At 46.6% G+C, this 21,568-nt stretch overlaps 1 protein-coding gene and 1 pseudogene across 1 annotated transcript in view; both read right to left on the bottom strand.

Moving 5' to 3' along the window:
• The window catches only part of LOC144822247 (claudin-4-like), a 321,452-nt gene that overhangs the window by 109,936 nt on the left and 189,948 nt on the right, over window positions 1-21,568 (bottom strand). The window lies entirely within an intron of this gene.
• LOC144822769 (homeobox protein Hox-D13 pseudogene) lies at window positions 10,916-11,611 on the bottom strand (annotated as a pseudogene).

The following is a 21,568-nucleotide window of genomic DNA, read 5'->3' as shown; positions in this document are numbered from 1 at the left end:
CTCTGAAGGATGACCTTTTGGTGGTGCGGATCAGCTGGTTGTGTTTGCGGGTGGCATTCTTGAGGGCTGTCATGTTTTCCGTTGACTAGTTGTGGCGCCAGGCTTTCTCGAGGTCACAGCAGGATTTCTTGGAGTCTTTGAGATCGTTGGTGAACCACGCGGCTTTCTTGCTGTTGAGGTTGCTGGGAGGGTTTTTCAGTGGAGCAAGGGTGTCGGCGCAGTTGGTGATTCACTGTGTGAGGTTGCGGGCTCCTTCATTGGGGTCCGTGGTGTTGGTGGGAGGGTTTAGGCTCAAGCAGGTGGTGAGTCGGTCGGTGGTGATCTTCGGGGGGTTTGTTGAGGGTGGTGGTGAGTCGTTGTTTTCCTGAAGTTGAAGTGTACGCAGCTGTGGTCGGTCCAGTGGAGCTCGGTGGTGTGGCTGAAGGAGATGTGGTTGCTGGAGGAGAAGACGGGGTCGAGCGTGTGGCCGGCGTAATGGGTGGGGGTGTTGACCAGTTGCTTGTTGGCGAGGTTGTCTAGTAGGGTGGTGGTGTTGTTGTCCTGGTCGTTCTCCAGGTGGAAGTTGAGGTCTCCTAGGAGGATGTAGTCAGGGGAGGCGAGGGCGAGCGGGCTGATGAAGTCTGCGATGGCCTCGCTGAAGTGTGAGCGTGGTCCAGGGTGTCTGTAGATGAGGGTTCCTCTGAGGGTGGTCTTGGGGTCTGTGTGAATCTGGAAGTGCAGGTGCTCTGTGGTGGCGAGGGTGTCGTCGGTGTTGGTCGTGATGCGGATAGTGTTTCTGTGGGCGATGGCGTTGCCTCCTCCGGTCTGGTTGACGCAGTCCCTCCGGATGATCTTGTAGCCGTCCGGGATGGCAATGGCGATGTCGGGGGCTGAGGAGGCCCTCATCCAGGTTTCTGTGAAGAAGGCGACGTCTGGTGCCGTTTTGTCCAGGAGGTCCCATAGTTCGACGGCGTGCCTGTGGATGGAGCGGGTGTTGAGCAGGATGCACTTGAGGTGGTTGTTGTTGGCGGCTGGTTTGGCTGGCGCGGTGCAGGACCGAGTGCAGGTGAAGTAGCAGGCGTGGCAGGTGAAGGCTCCGTGGGTGCGTTTCGGGGTGGCTTGGTAGCAGGCTGGATGTCGGCCGGTGTTGAGTGCGTGGAGGGTGGCGGCGTCGTAGCTCAGTCGAGTTGGCTGGCTCTGGCGGGGTCCAGGGGTTCTGGCGCTGGGCGCGGTCCAGGCGTGGACGGGCGTCGACGGACTTGCCTTTGGCGCGCCTGCTGTGCGTACGCGCGGTCCCCGCCATTTATGGTGAAGTGGGAGGGAGGAGCAGCTGGGAGGCGGGAGCGGGGCGGCAAATGGGGAGCGGGAGACAGGAGAAGGGGGCGGGGCCACAGGAGGGCAGCGGCGGGGAGCGGAGGGGGGGTTGGAAAGAGTGGGAAAGCGGAGCGGGGGAGAGCGAGGGCAAGCCTGGGCATATACTATGCACCGTTGGCATCATGGAAGCAATACCTGATAACCAAAATGAAGTCCATTCAAGACATAGTGATAGTCATCCCTGGCATAATCGTGGATGTCCATCGCAGACATTGTGCCCTGACATATTGTGGACACTCATGGCATAATGGTGGCCCCCTCCATCATAGTTCTACTTTTCCCTGGCATAATGATGACTTGTTAAGTTTGGCTATCACTGCCATATTCTGCGTATGGTTGGCAAAGTGGTGGTTACCAGTGCACAACAATAGTACTGGTAATGGTGGCAGTCTATAACTTTGGGTGGCCATCTTTGGCTTAGATGGGCATCATTGGCATCAGGAGACCATCGCTAACATGTGAGTACTGCTGGCTCATGAAAAATATTGCTTGCATCTATTGGGCATACATGGGAATATGTGGCAAAACCTGTCAGTGATGGTGTAGACAGAAAACAACAAGCTGATATTTGGGAGGCCAATTCAGATTTTACGAAAAAGGAAAGAGGGTATTTTGAGATTGAAAACGTGTTATTTGCCATCACAAGATGTTTTGGGTGGATTCCTTGTATTTAACCACAGTGAAAAACAGGATTGTTGGAGAAAAATAACTATCATGAAAAATGGCAAGCTGATATTTAAGGAAAAACTGTACACTTACATGATATTTGTAAAGTTGGTGTTTTAGTTAGACGTCATGCTGAGATGAGTACCATCCCTGATTGGTTGATCTCCTTGGTGCTAGACGGTAGGTACCACCATAGCTCTCACTACATGACTTATGTGCAAGACTGTCATCACTACATTGATATACCTTAATATGATTTTATTATCATTGTGGCTGCTACGTGGCACCTTAGCTTGTAAGGCTTGTGACGTCTGAACCACTGAGGTCTCTATAATCTATATGGAGCTCAGGTGCCTGAGCCCACGAGGAATGGCCCACCTGTATGTTACCTGATTGTGATGTATGTGCACATTTTTGTGTTCCCAGTTACCACCTTCAAGTTAATCCTCAGTTCTAAAACAAGACCAAGAATGTACTTTCGAATGGTATGATATAGAAATGACATCAGAAGAAGAACTGAAGCAAGATGCTACATGTATCTTGAACAAGCACCAGCAAAGCTAATAAGCCGGGCGTTGCCTGCCTGTCTGTATGCCCTATGGCAGTGTCAATGCTTGTTTTTTTCATGGTTTTTGTAAAACGTTATTGTTGTGGAAACTGCTATGCTCCCACCATTATAACAAACATTGGGCCACATGTATCAAGGCCTTTTTCCCGTTTGCAAACGGGCAGATTGTCAGAATCGGCCCGTTTGCGAATTGGAAAAAGCCTTTTAGGATGTATAATTCCAAAAGGCCATTGCAAAATAAAGAATTGCTACATTTGTGATTCTCTATTTTGTGAATACAATTAAGGAATTGCAAATTGCGATTCCTTAAATGCAACTCTGGAAGCAACAGAAATTTGCTATTTGGCCTTAAGGAATTGCAAATTACCACCAACTTGAAGTTGGTGGTAATTTGCAATAGTTCTTTAAAAAAAGCACTTTTTTATATTTTAAAAGTGCCTTTTGTCGCACATATGCCAAACATGCCCTTGGGGCATGTTTGTGCGCAAAATGTGCACACATGCATATTTCAGGGGTGCAACAGGGTGTCCTTTTGGCACCCTTGCAACCTTGAAATTGCATTCTCAATTTGCGATTCTCTAATTGATAATCGCAAATTGAGAATGTCTTTCCATTCATTCCTATGGGCCTCCTAGCCCATAGGAATGAAGGGGAAGGTATTCCTTAATTGCAAATCTTAATTTTCGATTCGCAAATAAAGAATATGTAGGATTCACAACATTTTTAGCAAATCCTACATACATTGCAGTTTGCGAATCTCTAATTGCGATTCGTTAAAATTCGCAATTTGAGAATCGCAAAACTCTTTTTTGATACATATGGCCCATTGTCTAAGAGCAAAACGAATTTTTGGCCTCAATAAGTACACATTGCAATAGTAATCCCTAGGTCCGAAGGGAACTACTTTGTGGGTGTATGTGCTCCTGGTGAACAGTGGTGTGTCAAGGAGGGGCGGGTTGCTGTCTCTTCCCCCACTCTTACCTGCGGCCTCCTTGGCAAACGCAGGGCTCGCCAGCACCCCTCTCCCAACCTTCGGACTTCGCAAGAAATCACCAGCTCCCCTCCCCCTGCCATCATGTGGCGGCAAACGCAGAGGCCACCACAGGCGGTCAAAGGTCTAGCTCCCTCACTGCTGGTGAAAGAGCAAGATGTCACTCACAGTGTAGTTAGCCAGTGGCTGAAGGGACTGCGCCCATTGCCCCCAGCTGGAAGCTGTAGTTGGCAGAAGTAAAAAGTTAATGACACATTAACAAACCAATGAATGTATGCCACCATATGTAAGTATATTAAATGTAAAATGCAGAAATAGATACGTAGGTAAAATCCAAGGTCTTGGCTAATGCAGCACCTAAACAATGAGCGGCAGTCATGTCAGGTCTTGCTTGATACACCTTTGGACCGATCTCTAACACAAATGTATGGGGAAGCAGTATTGTATAATGTACCTTTGGGGGATTCTAACCCCCTCCCCCTACCAATACTGCGGTAAATCTATTCATTAGCTTTGCCTGCTAGGTGGAAATTGTCCCACTCCTTTCAAAGTTCACCAGACACCACTATCCGATGTATAGTAAAGCACCTTCAGTGGTTCTCAAACCCTTTCAAAGTCCACTGTCCCCTGTTCCAGTAGACAACCTGACATACAACAGTGCTAGGACTCCTACAGACCTGCAGCCACCTCTAGAACGAAAGCCTATTTACTAGAATTACCCTAAGGTCCAACATGGGTTTTATTTATTGGTGTTTTATATGGTTGAGGGCCACGTGTAAAAGGGCATCAGAAGGCTGCACAGGGGTTTAAAAAGTGTTGCAGTGGTCTACTTAGAGGAACAGGTGTAGAGATTCCAACACGGGGAAGTAGGGGTGACTCTTATGTGGAGGACGGGGAAGTATTCTACAAAGTGTGCAGCATGGTAACAGATACTTTGAAGCAATAATGTTTGTCTTTCAATGATAGAAAAGCGAGGCAGAGGCAGCAGTGAAAAATAGAAAGTATTCTTTGAGCAGTTTCTTGTTTAGTTTCGGCCTCAATATCACCCAGCAACAACAGCTGAGGCTACTTCCGCGTTCTGGGAACTTAAAAACAGCGACTTCCTTGTTTTGAAAGATTACAAAAATAGACTGTTCATGCTCTATACAAGCAGCTTGAATGGTTATAACTGTGTCCTTTTGACTGTTGTTACACAATGGCTTGCATGTGGAAGCTCCTGGTTTACAGTCAGACAGGGGAAACATTAAAACACAGTTTCATATGGACTGACAGGAGAGGCAGAGCAAAAGTTTTTCCTGGTATGATCTGTATTTATTTATTTATTTGAAAAGTTTTATATAGCGCTTCAAGACCCTGGGGTAGCAGAGCTCTTTACATGAGTATTAAGATTCCAGTCGGTACAGTAAATTCAGTGGGATTGGGAAAAAAAACCGCTGTTTAGCGCTAAGACACATTTGGGTATTGCGTGCTCTATAAAACCATTTCATTCATTCTACCTAAACAAGACACCACTTTATACCAGAGAGTTGTTTTCCAGGTACCTCCCCCTCCAAAGATTCTCTACGTAATGTTAGATATTCAGTTGTCCCTGTCACCGCTCTAGGCCCTACAGGGCTTTCTGAAAGGCCTTTCGAAGCAAACCAAAAAATATGCTGCCCTGGCATTTTTACAAGTGAGGAGAAGCTACGGGATGGGGCAGGGATCCATACTCACAAGCATAGACTGGAATAGAAATCTCATGTATCGTGATGCTAATATGCATACGTACTCCTCCATGCTACCCTGCACCTCGCGCCCCAGAGATATATTGTCTCCACTAAATTCATAGTTATTGGCCACAAACACTCCGGATGATGGAGAACAGAGTGATTGTGCTTTGTGAACTGGGCGTGATTGCTGGACATTGTTTTGGTTGATCATCTGTTGATTTCTGGCTTCACCGGTGATTGTGTAATAGTCCATTCCTGGGTTAAATGTGTCAGTTCTCTATATGACCTACATTACAAATCTGTATGACAGTGGTTGATGACCTATAGTAATGTTTTATATGAAAGTCTTAAAAATAAAAAAGTTAGATAGTTCAATGCAAATGTTTTTAATTTTAAGGAGAAAATAATTAGTCATTTCTCGGTGCATTTTATTTGGAGTTTGAGACTCTGACTGGTTTTTACTCTGGTGGATTCTGTATCTCCGTCCCTATATTTGACTCTCTAGTTCTGTCGTTTTAGAGTCCTAAGTTCTGCAGTGGCCCTAAGCCCTGAACCAGATTCATTTTGTGTGTGATTTCAGACGGTGTTTGTAGGTTGATAGGTACATCACCCACATCATTGGCCTCTCATCTACACTTAGTGTCTGTACGTTTGGTTAGTTTGTTTCATTATCTGTAAAGTGCAAAACCACAATCTGATCACATTGCTAGCATGCAATGAAGATCAATGAAAAATGAGCCAACAACTAACCGAAATAAATCAACTAATCAAATAAATAAGTAACCTCAGCAGGTCATACTCCAGACTTATTCACGATATCCTTTCATTGTCTGGTGTTTGTTTCTCCCATACTCTGGTCTGAGCAATTCTTAGCACCGTTCTGTAAACACTCCTCCGTGCCCCCCAGCCAAACCACCAAGTTCATTCAGCTTTGTTACTTTGGGCGAAAAATGAACATCTGCACCTGGCTCTAAAAGATACATTAGAGTATCAGGAGAGTGCATGCTGTGGCCATCACACAGCTGATCGATCGTGATCCTGAACCACCTGCATAGTGTGACAGAGCAGGGCCTGCAGGTATTTCTCTCTCTCTGTTGTATCTCTGAGGTGCAGACAGGCACGCCCTGGAAAATCCCCACCTCAGACTCACATCCTGAGCGAGGACCTGCCTATCCAGCTGGTCATGGGGCCTGCGACACTGTATGCCATATCTAGCCGTCATAGGGCCGTCTATTACTATTAGAACCAGGAAACCAGGTGAGACACAGTTCTACTCTGGCAACTGAATGGTTAATCACCTTCTCTCACTCAGACCGTCTCTGGAAACTAGAGGGTTAATCAACTCTCTCCTCTTGTGCCAGCTCATGCAACAAGGGTGACTTAGTCACTTTCCTTCGTCTACCCAAACAAGCACTGCCAAACACGGGGTTAATCACCTACCGAGGAACATAAATACATAGTTGAATCAATATCAATTTGCATTAATGACTCTCATTACATCACCTGAAACTCTAACATCCCATGGTGACAGGACACATGAGCAATGCAGGACTTTCCGAAAAAAAGAATAAGTCAATCTATTATAAGTATGATAAAACGTCCCAAAGATAAAAAAGCACCCACCCCTAAACAAATAAAGACATAAAATTCAGCAACTGTACAATGAAGCCTAAGTTACACAAAACAGTGGTGCAACCACAACGCGAAATGTTAGTAAATCTGTGCCCTTTTCTCTCTATGTATCAAAATTTACGTATGACGCAAATCAAATTAGAGACTTGTTATATGGCCCTTAGGGACGTTGTCGACATTGCTTAGTTAGCATGAGCTTTGCTGCCATGATGCTGCTTTTGCGCACGTTTTTTACTTGACTTTGTTTTTGCAAGACTCTGTTTGTGCCTTTCACATGAGAACGGACTGCTTTTCGCGTTGTCTGCTAAGTTCCTGGAGTTTAGGCTGAACATGATGTGCAAGGTCGATAAACATTGCCCCTTGTTATTCTATTCTGGTCAGTCCCTAGCATCTAGACATAACATGCTAAACACAGCTGCAATGCTGGAGACTCGTGCTTTGATATTACGGGGTTGCAGGTTGTTTTAACACACTTGGAGAAAGCCTTTCCATAGAGAAGAGCTATGCTGTTCCTATGATGTGAACCTTACATTCAGGCTTTAAGGTATGGGGTCTGCTGTCAAAGCCCAGAGATCTTCCTTTATATAAATAAACTTCTTCCAGTCTGGGGGAGGTTGGTTTGGCCTTATAGCCCTTTTTCCACTGTCTTTATATAATGACTTCCCCCTTTGTACTCTATGGAATTGTAACAATGCTAATTGTTTTGAGTTTGAATCTTGCTGCTGGTAGTGGCTTGTATCCTGTAATGTAGAGCACGATAGTTAAAATAAACGTTTTGAACTATTATAGTGACTCTGCCAATTTTTATTGTGGACAAGTACGAGTGAGCGAGCGAAAGGGTATGTCTTGCTACCGTGATTCCTGAGAGAGTCGGGAGTGTTGTGTTCTGGGTTGTCTAATCATTTGTAGCTTCGTGATTTTTGGAGGAGAACGAATGAGACACTATAGCTAGTCGGGTTTGGGATTTTGGGTACTAAGGTGATGAGTCAGTACACCCCTATGCACTGAGGTCCTGTTTTCCTGTGCATAGTTCTGTGTAGGCACAGAATCCCTGCAACAGGCTTACATCAACTCATTTTACTATAATAAAAGCCTGCAGAACCAGCCCAAAATTGTGCAGAATCAACCAAGCACCCGTCAACCCTTAGTAAAACAAGACAAGCATTTACAATGCAACGGTTTCGCCTTTGGAAAAGTTTGAGCTATTGGCATTGTAAATGACAACATTTGTATTTATGTGTTGGTTTTGAAAACAGATAAATAAATGGCATTGTCCTTTACATTGCCAATAGCTCTAACTTTTCCAAAGGCGAAACCGTTGCATTGTAAATGCTTGTTCTTCCTTCCTTTGTTCTCCCCTCTCTCCCGTCATTCGGGGCAGGAGAGGACACGGACGGCGGGAGAGGACACGGACGGCGGGAAACGTGCACAGGACAGCGAGGGGGGGGGCGGAAAGGCACACGGAGGGGGCGGGAATGGACAGACTTTCAGTGAAAGGGGAGGGAACGGGAAAAAACGTAACTCCGCCCTGGGAAAAAATCTCGGGAACGCCCCCGAATCTGGTCCGGCCTTGACGGACAGATCCGGCACTCAATGGCTAGAGCCGGGGGACGTCCCCGAAGTCCTTATGGTCAACATAGGATTTTAGCTGCGCAGAGCGCAGCCTTCGGCAGGCGAAACCCAAAAAGCATATTGGGTGTATACCAAGACCAAGTATTGAACTGCTCTAATGTATAAAATACATGTTATTGCTTCAGTAACAACCATCCAACACCACTAACTGTTGCACAATATTTAGCTTTTTGCTTGAGAACACACACCTCCTAAACTGCACAAAATGTATACAAAAGTCAATTTACTGTTTCACTAGTAACACCTCAACTGAGCACCCACTGAAATAATTGTACATGAAATATAGTTTAATACTGCAGTGGCAGCTACATCCTCTGTATAAACTGCACACATGGCAGCAAAATGAATATTATTTTTTTTCACTGGCACCCAACACCTCATCATAAACCGCACTAATCGCACCAAAATGTAATTTCTTAGTTGACTGACGTCTTCGCCTAATAATAAACTGCACGAATTTAAGCAAAATATTTAGTTTTTTTGTTTTCACTAACTAATATATAACAATTACGTGCACGAATTGTTTATATGTTTCATTGCCAACCAAAATGTGAGAATCAGAATACCAGCAGCTAAATGTGTCAGGACATGTCAGGGCCTTTTCAGTGCACACAGAGAGGTAGGAAGACCTGTCCTGTTTCTTGGTTAGGATTCTTGAGTTGTATTTTACACACTCTTACTGCCTCTCAGCACCAAGATACTGTCGAAATACCCTGATAGCAACCATAACCTGCACCCACTGTAACCAAATAGAGTGTATTGTTCCACTGACAACTGTCACCGAAAAGTGAATGGCACAAACCAGAACAAAGCCGATAATGTACTATTTCACTGACGACCATTTCACAGGGTGCACTGTTTGAAACAACAAAGCAACATATATTCCTTAGTGTTTCACTAGAAACACCTAATAAAATGAACGGATTTGAGTAAAAATATAGTTTATATTTTAAGATAAAACGAGGCCCGAAATCAAACTTCACAAATTGGAAGAAACCCTGTGGATTACCGTTTCATGGACAGCCATCGTCTGCTTTTAATTAAACTGCACTTTTTAAAAATTAATTTAGGGACACTATCTTGGGCTATTTTTAATGCTCTTACTGCTAAAAAACAGATAAATTGTACTGACTTTTATTTCAACGATAGCTAAAAGCAGGAAATACTAATTTACGTAAACATGTGTTGTATTTAATAACGTTCGATGTACATGTGTTTTTTTATTTCGCTCAAAGTCATATAATGTAATAAACTTGGCTAAACAGAAATGCGTGGTCTGCTATTTCAGTGTCCACTAAGAACAATAAATTGCCCTTATTCTGATATACATACTTTATTCTTTCACGAATATCCGGTGTCTGAATAACTGCAGTTACGCAAGAAAATGTACATACAATATGTATTGATTGCCATGCAACAGATGCGAAAGAACTTCGGCTTTTCTAAGAGAATCGCATTCACATTCATTTCCAGAAAATGTCAGTGACATTGCTTTCTTACACCAGATCCACTGATAAAGGTTGCCCCGGAACAAAAGCCCAAAGTAAAAGCAATTGAGTTCCAGAAAAGTCTTGTAATATGTGTGGCGGTCGCAAAGTTTCAATGTTTGAATTTGTCCGGAGCGTGTAGCACGGGCAAGAATAGAAAGGCGCCTGGGAGGGCAGATGGGAGATCAAAGGCATGCCTCCCTGCACATAAATCGCCGGCACTTAAGCGAGTTGTAGTGCACATAATTTATACTTGATGAAATTCAGGAATCGCGGCGCAACCCCTGTTGTTACCTCCGTGGCGTCTGACGACATGTGCCAGTGTGTGGGGAGGCTTCTCCAAGCACATATTAACCGAGGCGCTGTTTGCATGTCAAGCGCAGTGTCGTGGTGTGCACTTGTCAAACTTCACATGGGATTCAGAAACCCTTAGCCCAGAGGAAAGCTCTCCGGACGCGATGTGATTACGGGAATCATTCTGAGAGTTGCAATGAAATACGCCGAGTGCGCGCGCATGTGTGTTCCCGTGGACGTTTTGGTGGCCCATAACTTCCATTATTAAAACATCCCCCTTGACAGACAGACGGACATAAACACCATGCACACATACACATGGCATGTCCACACACATCATGTCCACACACAGCTATAATCACACACGCGAAACACACATACCATATAAAGACACAAACCCCACACATACCATGCACAAACACACACACTGCGCACACACATATCCCATGTACACACCATGCACACACCACGCAAACACGACCATACACACACCGCACACACATACACACAGACACACCCCACATCACGCACTCACATACCGTGTATACAGCCTCCATGTGAACCCACGCATCTGCCTTGCTCGTCAGTTTCTTACCATGAGCTGTAATGGGATTTGGCAAAAGCGCCCCGTTCTATCTTCCAGACAGATGCAGCTGCCCCAGTCATGTCCATGAGAAGGATAAAAGCCCTCACCTGCGAAGGATGACTTCCAGAAGTGCGCGCCCTGAGGCTGCTCCTTGGCGCAGTACACGCCGCCGCTCCAGCCGTTCGCCAGGGTCCACGACTGGTAGCCGTCCATGGGGATGTATGCCTCGTGCCTGGGCTCGCCCGGCCCGAAGCCGGACACCACGTCGATGTATCCGGGCATGGGCTGGTAGGGCCCGGGGTACCCCGGGAAGTAGGAGACTTCCTTGGCCCACGAGGATCCCTCGCTGCCCTGCGCGCTCGCCCCGCTGCCCAAGGCGGGCACGTCCATGTACTTCTCCACCGGGAAGGCGCCATGAGGCGAGGGCTTCAGGGCGCTTTGCTGCACCCCCACCCCGTGCGACATGCGGCAGCTGTAGTATCCGTTCCCAAAGTGGTAGCCATAGCCCAGGGAGGGCGCGCCGGCCCCATCCTTGCCGGAGTCCAAGCGCGCAGCGCCGGACGACCTCCCCGGGCCGGAGAAGGCGAAGCCAGATGTTGCTCGGCCAGCGGTGGGCCCGAAGACGTTGGGGGAGGCGAGGAAGCCCCGGGCCTGGCCGCTGGAAGAGGTGCCCTCCGCTCGGAGCCCGTCCATGTCCCTCTCAGGGGCCTGCGCACGGCTCTCTCCTCCACCCCCGGCCAGGCATGGCAGAGCCAGGCATCCCCCCAAGCAGGTTAGGTCACCGCGGTGCGGTGATAAAAACTAACCTCCAGCCAGAGGGAGGGAGAGGGGAGTGGGAGGAATGTGTGCGCAGCGTGCCAAGTGCAAGGCCATTGGCCGTCTGAGGCAACGTGGTCCTGGAGCGCTTGGGAATCTCTGCCCTCAACCCCCAACACAAGGTGATCTGGGCCCACTCCCCTGCGCACAGGCCCTCCTGCAAGAGGAGTCTGCCCCCAACCCACTATCCAACACTGAGGACTCCAGCACTCTGCCCCCCCCCCCTCGCCCCCAACCACCACCCGCCATCACAAGGAGGGCTCTTGCCTCCAGCACAAGGACTACCCACATCCGGCATATACTTCTGACGATTTTATCAGATTTCAGAGCCTATTTTCCCTTCACTGTAAGGTACGAACCCTTGCACGAGCTACAGATACATCTACGTGTTTCCCATCAACTCACTTTCTACACGGACGGCGGGAGAGGACACGGACGGCGGGAGGAGGGCGGGAGAAGACACGGACGGCGGGAGGGGGCGGGAGAAGACACGGACGGCGGGAGGAGGGCGGGAGAAGACACGGACGGCGGGAGGGGGCGGGAGAAGACACGGACGGCGGGAGGAGGGCGGGAGAAGACACGGATGGCGGGAGGAGGGCGGGAGAAGACACGGACGGCGGGAGGGGGCGGGAGAGGACACGGACGGCGGGAAACGTGCACAGGACAGCGAGGGGGGGCGGAAAGGCACACAGAGGGGGCGGGAATGGACAGCGCATCTGAAATCACTTTCAGTGAAAGGGGAGGGAACGGAAAAAACGTAACTCCGCCCAGGGAAAAAATCTCGGGAACGCCCCCGAATCTGGTCCGGCCTTGACGGACAGATCCGGCACTCAATGGCTAGCCTCCATTTATGGAGCTAGCCAATGAGAGCCGGGGGACGTTCCCGAACTCCTTATAGTCAACAAAGGATTTCACCTGCGCTGAAAACCTGCGCAGAGCGCAGCCTTTCGGCAGGCGAAACCCAAAAATGTATGATTCACACATTGTAAAAAAATTACATTGAGCTGATTTCACCACCGCTAGCATTTGAGCAGCAAAAGATACATCATTTATTTAAAGACACCAGGACAGAGAGCCCGCACATAGGGAAAACAGACAGTAGCTGACTCGATCCATTTGAATATTCTTAGCACTGGGTCTGATGATGCTGAACAATGTAATCATTTAAATGGGATCTTTTTCCAGAGTCCAATGGCATCTACTTCAGGATCATCTCCCACCTTATGGTTAGTCTCTGAGATCAGGAAAGTGAGCCTTGAAACAAGACAGGCAGAGCGAAAGTGGAGAAGAGGATATCTCTAGGAGGCACATGTGGCTTTCAAAATACAGCATAGGCATTCTAAATCATGCTTACTTGTTGCCAATATGCCTTCATTTTTTGCTAGTTTTACCGCTGGAGAGATATTACAAAGATTAGGTGTCTCCGTATGATGATGTAGCAACTCATATACTTTAGGCAGTGGCGGTTGGCATCTACAGGGATTGGGGACACGCAAGCCTATAAAATAAAAATATTTAAAAACCACGTACCTTACTCAATACAACCTCCTCGCTCCGACGTCCTCGTCGCTATTGCAGTCCGGCCACCAAGAAACTCCCTTGGCCTATCAGGGCGCTGCTCTTACCAGCATGAGAGCAGTATCCTGATTGGAGGGAGCAGTCTCAATCAGCTCTCCACAGTGCCCTGGAGGCATGCACTTGCTCCAACATAGCTGTCCTCAGACAGCTGGGTTAGAGATGTTTAAAGTGTGCATGTGTGGCTTCGCCGTCACAAGATGGCCGACCAAAAAGACATGCGCTCTTTAAACAATGCATACACAGCCCACCCTCCTTACTGCTGCTGTCACTCAGAAGCAGCCCCATCCCAATGCTCTATTTTGGACGGTGGATGAAAAATATAATGGTCTAAATTACCATTTTTTTTTCATCTCAGGGCATGTAAGTGGGGCAATGCTCCTCCGCTCCAACGGAGCTGCCGTACCTGACATTAGGGGTTACACTGAGGCCCTCCTTTGATAGAAGTTCACGCATGCAGCAAAGGGAGAGAGGGCAAAAGAAGCCCACGGGCTGACTTACCCCACATCCTCTTGCCACCCCAGTCCATTACTGCACTGGTCTGCGACTTCAGGGCTGTGTGCAACATTCAGTGCTCCTGAGCCAGAATAACCGCATATCTGGGAGGAGGTGCTCCTTCCTCTGTGCTGCACCAAATGTAAATCTAGCTATTATTAGACCTGGCTACAGCCAGATTTAGGCGTATGCCAGAGCTACTGTCGGCAGCACAAAAAATATATATACCGAGATTGGCGTTAGCTCAGGCCCCATCCACCATTCAACCATTTATTTGAGTGGGCCATCCCCCTTGAACCATTGTTTGAAGAAAGTAGCAATTACATTTTGGATCAGGTCACAAGAGCATTTCAGTCTTACCACTAGTTTTTGGATGTTAGGGATGTTATTCCGCTGCCTAAAAAGTGCATCCCATTTCAGTGCATGAATGCTGAAGAAAAGTATCCACACACTGCAGTGGGGGCAGAGTTGGGCTCCTAAATGTGTTTCCACTCTCATGTTTATGCTGCGCCAATTGTGATTTTGCAACTAAAAGTGTTTTTGCATCTAATATGTTTTTGCCCCCAAATGAGTAACCACAATGCCGCTTACTTGGCTCCAAGGAGGACCATGAACCTAGCTGATTTGGCTCCAAAAAGTGATTTGTGCCGAATGTGTATCAGTGTGTTGTCAATCAAATGTGATGTCATACTGATGCACAATGATTTCGTTCCTAAAAGCAATTCCACATACTGCTGACTTGGCATTAAGATAATTATGCACCTAAATTTGATTTTTGGCCCTAAATCTGTTTTGTGCCCAAACCTGTTTGCACATTCCTGTTGATGTTGCTCCAAGAGTGGTTTTGCACCTAACTGTGTTTTTGCATATAGTTGTGTTTCCGAGCCTAAAAGGATTTTTGCACCTAAGGGTGTTTCCAAACGCTTGCTAATGTTGCTTAAATGATGACTTCACGCCTAAATGTGATTTTGCCCCTGAATGTGTTTTTTGCTCAACATTCGATTTCGGCTCCCATAACTGTTTTGATGGTGTATCAAATGTGAACTTCTACCCATATGTGATGTGTCTTCCTAAAAGAGATTCCACAATCCCTCTGATGATCCCTCTGGATCCTGCGGGGCAGATTTACAACTTCTGGCGCATCTCTGCTAATCAGCAGTGATGCGCCAAAAGAATTGCGACGCATCTGTCCACCCATGTGCACCATGACGCACGGATGGGCAGATGCATGTCGCATCCCCAGCGTAAAGGCGGCGCACTGCTGGAGTCGCAAGCGCGATGCAGCTCCAGCAAGGCTCGGGGTGCCCCTATGCCTAACATGCTGGGTCAATCCTTACGCCTGCTTCAAGCAGGCGCAGGGTTTTGACGCAGCATGGCCGTAAAAGTGACTGAGTGTAATCTTGTAGATTTTACTCAGCCACTTTTGCGAGGCGTTCCTGCGCCGGAACGTCCCCCCTGTGCCGGAACGCCCACATGTGGCGCAGGGCTTTACAACGTGACACATCTCCCTAGATGTGTCACCTTGTAAATACCCCGCCGCATGGCGCTGGCTTAACGCTGCCGCTGCATCACAAAAGTCACTCCACCATGGAGGGGTGGGGGACCAAAGAAGTGTCACATGACCGGAAGTGGTCATGAGTTATGCGACAGAGGGGAGGGGGCAAAGTAGAGCCCTTTAACAGTGGACAACCCCCAGTGACTCCCTCTTTGTCCCCTGATGTGCTGCGGGAGCTGCACTGAATGTTTGCCACCCACCCACTCCAACATGTCTACATGGGTGCCCATCGTAGGCCCATCGTAGCCGTGTAATGACACTAATGCTTGAGGGCACTTAGTTGCCCAGTTGGCCGTCTCCTTCAGGAGAAGCCTTTCAGGGGTGAGGCTGGTTGGAAGGAGGGCTGACCTGCTGGGGGCCATACCCTTATAGCCCTACCTCGGGTACCCCAGAGAATATTTGAGGCATGACCAAGAGTGGGATGCTCTGGCAGGGACCAATGCGCTATGCGGTCTCTGGAGATGTCTGAAATGTTTGATGTGAGAGTTTATCACCTGGTCTTTCTCTACTATGTTGCCCCCAAATGGGGATGTAAATCAGATATGGGCAATGCTGTGTTCAGGTTTGCTGTGTATTTTGCAATATTTTCTATTGTGTAATGTCATTTGTTTACAGTGGTTTATACCACCTTGTTTCATGTGGAGTACATTTTCTACGTCCTAACCCAAGAAGTTGAGTCTGTTGCCTTTGTGGGGGAGGGGAGAGGGGACCGCGCAGGTTGTAAGGGTGGTTGACCCCATCTCCATTGTACGAGTGAGCGCACTATGAAGTAGGAAGTAATATTGTGTCTGTTTCCTACCTGCAGCGCCCCTTGCTTTAAAGGTAAGCTGGTTTCCTCTACAGATACGCAACCCAAACTGACCCCGTGAATAGAGTGAATTTAGGAAACTACACCCTTCTTCCTATTTGCTGGGGAAAGTAAAGACTTTTCCCAGTGCTAGTCTAAAGACTATCTAAACACACCAGAGGACTGATATTATGTACATTTGTGTAGCACAATTCTACCATTTATATAGCTTCATGGCACTCCTAGTGTGCAGGGGCCTTTCTGAAAGGTTCAGAGCTTTCTCACTGACAAAAATCATGGCAGTCAGATATCTTTGTGGCTTTTCTGAGTATTGTTAAGGGAGGTGTGTTGTCTTCAGTGATGGTTCCTGTTGATTTAATGGAGGACTGTGTGTCTAAGATGCCATCAAGGTTATGTGTCTTAGTAAAAAACCCTTACCTCGGAGTTACATAGGCTTATCTCCGAACTTGTTCTTCAGCCTCGTTCCTTTATATGGTCATGTAACTGCTCTGTGACCTATGTCCTACTAGTGTATGGCAGTGGTATCCCATATAGAACAATGTTTTGTATTCATAGTATAATCTTAACTAATAATAATAATAATAATCTGAGCTTATACAGCGCATGGTTACACTAGCCATTGTGTCCCCGCGCTCGTTATTGGCCCCAAACCTACCCAACTATTAAAGCCTCCCATACCGCCCGAGTGGACCTAACCCCTAGGGAATAAACAGGTTTTTAGTTCTTTACGAAAAACCACCTCAGAGGCTTCAAAACAAAGCCAGTGGGGTAGGGCATTCCAGCGATGGGCAGCCAGAAATCGGAAGGATCTCCCTCCCATTCTAGCTCTTCTGATTTTAGGAACCTGCATCAGGCCCGCCCCCTGTGATCTCAAAAGTCGGGTAGGAGCATAGGATGTTAAGAGATTGCAGAGGAAGCGAGGACCTTTTCCCTGCACAATCCTGTGACTGACACATAGGGCTTTAAACTGGACACGCTCCCTGATTGGCGGCCAGTGCAGCGATTCCAGGGCTTTTTTTGAGGCAGCTCTTTTAGGCAGCATCAACATCAGGCGGGCGGCAGCATTCTGGATATATTGTAGTCTTTGGAGGCATTTCACATTAGCTCCCAAATAGAGGACATTCCCATAGTCCAGCCTGGAAGTAACCAAAGCATGAACCAGGGCTTTCCTAGCTGTAACAGGTAACAAATCCAACATCTTTCTAAGACTACGCAGAATGCCAAAGCAAGTACCAGCCACCCGTCTGGTGTGATACTCATAGGATATTTTGGAATCGATCCAGATTCCAAGTTTCTTAACTTGATCCTTTGGCACGGGTAGAGGCCCCAGCGTCTGGGGCCACCAGGCCGAGGTCCAGACTGACGGAGTTTTGCCCACAATCAACACCTCAGTTTTATCGCTGTTCAACCTGAGACAATTGTCGGCCATCCAATCAGCAAGGTCTTGAAGACAAGACGCAAAATTACTGGCTGCATTCTCAGCTGGCTGTGCCAAATCCACAACCAGCTGAGTATCATCTGCGTAAGTCACCAATTCCACCCCATATTGCTCAGTTATTGTAGCCAGAGGCGCCACATAAAGATTAAAAAGGGTGGGGCTCAGGCTGGAACCCTGCGGAACCCCTTGATCCAGGTTAATTGCCTTAGACCTATGGGGCCCTTGTTCAACTCGAAAGCTACGCTCATGAAGAAATGATTCCAGCCAGTCCCATGCCTTCCCTACCACTCCACCCTTCCTCAGACACTGTAGCAAGGTGTGATGAGCCACAGTGTCGAACACGGCACTGAGATCAAGGAGAATTAGTGCCGCGGTCTGACCCTCATCCACATGTCTCCGCAAGGCCTCTGTGGAGAAGAGCAAGGCTGACTCCGTAGAATGGCAAGCATGGAAGCCTGACTGCGATGGGTGAAGGAGTTCATGGGCTTCAATGTGGACTGTCAGTTGTTGATTAACCAACTTTTCAGCTATTTTGGCAAAATATGGGAGTAGTGATATGGGACGCATATTATTCAGCTGATTAATACTAATATGCGGCTTTTTCTGTAGCGGAAGAACCACTGCTTCCTTCCAGATTTTCGGCACCGTACCCGAGCCAAAAGCCAGCTCCAGTGAATATCTAATATAGGGTTCCAAGATCTCACTAATTCCTCTCAAGATTTTAGCTGGAGCAGGGTCTTTAGGTGAGCCAGATTTCACACCACTAACTGTCTTATGCAGCATATCATCGTCTGGCATCCTAAACACCTTCAGGCATTCTTCATCCGCTAACCCATCCATGGGTGTCGCCTCTCTACCAGACCGAACTCTGGCTTCCAACGGGAAGGTAGAGTAAATATCCTTCACTTTATTAGCAAAGAATTCTGCTATCAAATTGCAAGATTCCGCAGAACCAGACTCTGAAGGGAGATGCTTATTCTTTTTCGAATATTCTGGATTTTTATTAAAATTCTTCACAACACTAATTGGTTGCATCAATTAATAATTGTCCTCTAGCCTAACGACAAGCCAGATCAACATTGTCTATACATTCACCTTTCTGCGTGGACCCCGTCCTAACCCAAGTTGCAGCACTAGCAGGCACCGATGACATAAAAAAAAAGTTACATGGTGATACGTTAGTCATCCAAGGGGACCACATTGTTGGAATTCTATTATTTTAATCAAGTATGAAGGACCTCCTTCTTCCTTCTGGCTAGTCAGTTCTATACTGTGACCACTAGCTACTGAATTTTGCCCGTCATCCTTCCAGGGCTTCACCTGGAAATCAAATTGCTATATGCTTTCCCTTACCTTCCGCCTTGTGACACTTTGCAGAGCGATTCATGGCATTTATTAAAAAGACCAAGTTGGTTTCTTGAAGAAATATTCTATCATCGTCAAGGGAGGATACAATTTTATAAAATTTTAAGCGCTATTATTCTTGTGCTCAGTGAACCTATTTCCTGTATGTTGAGACACAGTATTATAACCATTAGGATATTGTTCGATGACACAAATTAAATATCCTGTGCTTTTTCCAAGAGGGTGACTGACCCACCCACACACTAACCCAACAGAGACACCCTGGAAGCTCCACCAACTCTTTCCTACCCTCCCCCTTAGTCAATATCCCAACTCTCCTTCTGGCTGCAATTCCTCTTTTTCCCACTAATCAAACTAGAGCCAAATACGAAGACCTAATCACCCCCTGTCTTTCATTATGGCAATTATGCGGTATTCCCATAGCCGTTCTTCAGTTTGTGAACTCGCATAGTCAACCGCTGAGCTCCACTAAGTTAAAGTATTTGCCACCCTAACCACACTGCATAATCTTTCACTGTGTAATTAAGGTTTAAATGCTGCAGATGTTAGCAAATTTGCCTTCCATCAAAAAGCAAAGGACTGCGCTAAGATCACCTTCTTGAAAAATGTCAGTCTTCTTAAACCCAGTAAAGGTTTAAGCCGGCATACTGCATCACGTTTCTCTAATTCTATTAACAGCATACACAAACCCCTGTCCATCTTGTGTCTCCTGTAACTAAGAAGCTATCTTTCAGGGCCCTGCGCTAAGGGAACCAACCTAGCCACCTCTGTACTTTGAGTTGTGTCGGAAAGGAGACCCAGACCTGGTGAAGCAATCAAATTAGAATCACCTTCTCACTAAAAGGAGAGACCAGGCATGTTCAGTTGCATTACAGTGACCTTTGTTAGAGTTTAATGTTGACAGGCTGTAGCCACTGTAATCTCTTCAGAGGGATTTAGGATGAGATTTTCGCAAAGTTGTGATTCAGGGGCGAATAACAAATGGCGTTTTCGTATGTATGGGCCACATAGCAAAATAAGGAATCGCAAAAATTGCGATTCCTTATTTTGCTCAAGCATTTAAGGAATCGCAATTTAGCGATTCCTTAAATGCTATGTAGAGGTGCCTTGCAAATTACGATTTTGGCTTAAGGAATCACAAAATACCGCCTACACCAAGTAGATGGTATTTTGCGATTTCCTGTTACAGTGCATTTTTTTGAAAAATTCAAAGTGCCATGTGGTGCACAGACATGCCCTTAGGGCATGTATGTGCGCCACATGTACATACATGCACATTCCAGGGGTGCAACAGGTGTCCTTTGGACACCCTGGCACCCTTGGAATTGCAATTCTCAAATTGCGATTTTCTCATAGAAATTCGCAATTTGAGAATGTATCCCCAGTCATTCCTATGGGCCTCTTGGCCCATAGGAATGAATGGGACACTGATTCCTTAATTGCGATTCGCAATTTGCTAATCGCAATTAAGGAATTTTAGAGATTCGCAGAAAAATTGGGATTTATTACATACATTCCATTTTGCAATTCTCAAATAGCGATTCCTTAAAAGTCGGTATTTGAGAATCGCAAAATGTAAATTACATACATATGCCCCTCAGAGTCTCTAAAACCCACACTCTCCGTCTCATCTCTTTGGCCACGTCTAAAAATGCTTTGTTCATGTTATATGAGTGGACTTTAACTCTTTTTTTATTGTTACTTTGTCTTCTGCCCACACTATGCTCTCTATGTATGATAATATTGCCAACCTCAAGGTCATTTTGAATACAAATGTAGGGCCACATTTACAAGCCCATATCGCCACAGGAATATCACTTTTTAGGACGTTCCTGTAGCAATAAACCCTTCGCCTTATTTACAAGGGTGCGTCAAGCCACTTAAAGTAACTAAGGGCCCCTTTCATGCTACACTTAGCGTGAAAGGGGTGTTCAATGGGTGTTGTGGTGGGCGTTCTGCTGCAACACCCATTGACTTTGACACTACCCCCTATTTACAAGGGTGGCATAAATAAGTATGCTGCATTGTGCAGCTCTCGTAGAAACAGCAAATTGCCATGAACGATTGTTCAAGTGCAAGAAGGTGTCCTCGCTGCTCCATTCCCTTGTGAATATGCCCCGTAGACTGCCTTAATGAAGAGATCAATACTTGAGCCTCCTGTATCTTCTTTAAATTTCTGTATGAGATCTCACTGGGAGAGATTCTGTAAGAATGCATGTATGCATCCACTGCTGCCAGGAGTTTTTCCATGTTCGGGAATTCCGATGTGACATCTGTCAGCGCAGCTTCTAGGGTGATGATGCAGCCTCCACTTCAGTCACATTTTCTGGACTCTAGGCCAAGTTTCTGAATTTCTACCATCATCACCGTAAGAAAAATATTTGTAACAGGTGATCCTTTGGAAGGCAGGACGATATCGTTTTATTGGACAGTCTTATGGCAAGTTCTTCCTTTTACCTTTCCTCCATTGAGTCTCTTAATGTTATGTGTATTTGTAGGTGCACTATGTGTGCATTTGAAAGGGGTGATGAGTGTGTTGGACGTTACATCTTGGTGTCCTTAGGCTCAATCCTTTTTTGTATGAATAGAATCAGAAGA

Source organism: Lissotriton helveticus, chromosome 3_1, assembly GCF_964261635.1.
Source record: "Lissotriton helveticus chromosome 3_1, aLisHel1.1, whole genome shotgun sequence".
NCBI lineage: Eukaryota > Metazoa > Chordata > Amphibia > Caudata > Salamandridae > Lissotriton > Lissotriton helveticus.
This window is presented reverse-complemented; position numbering and strand designations above follow the sequence as displayed.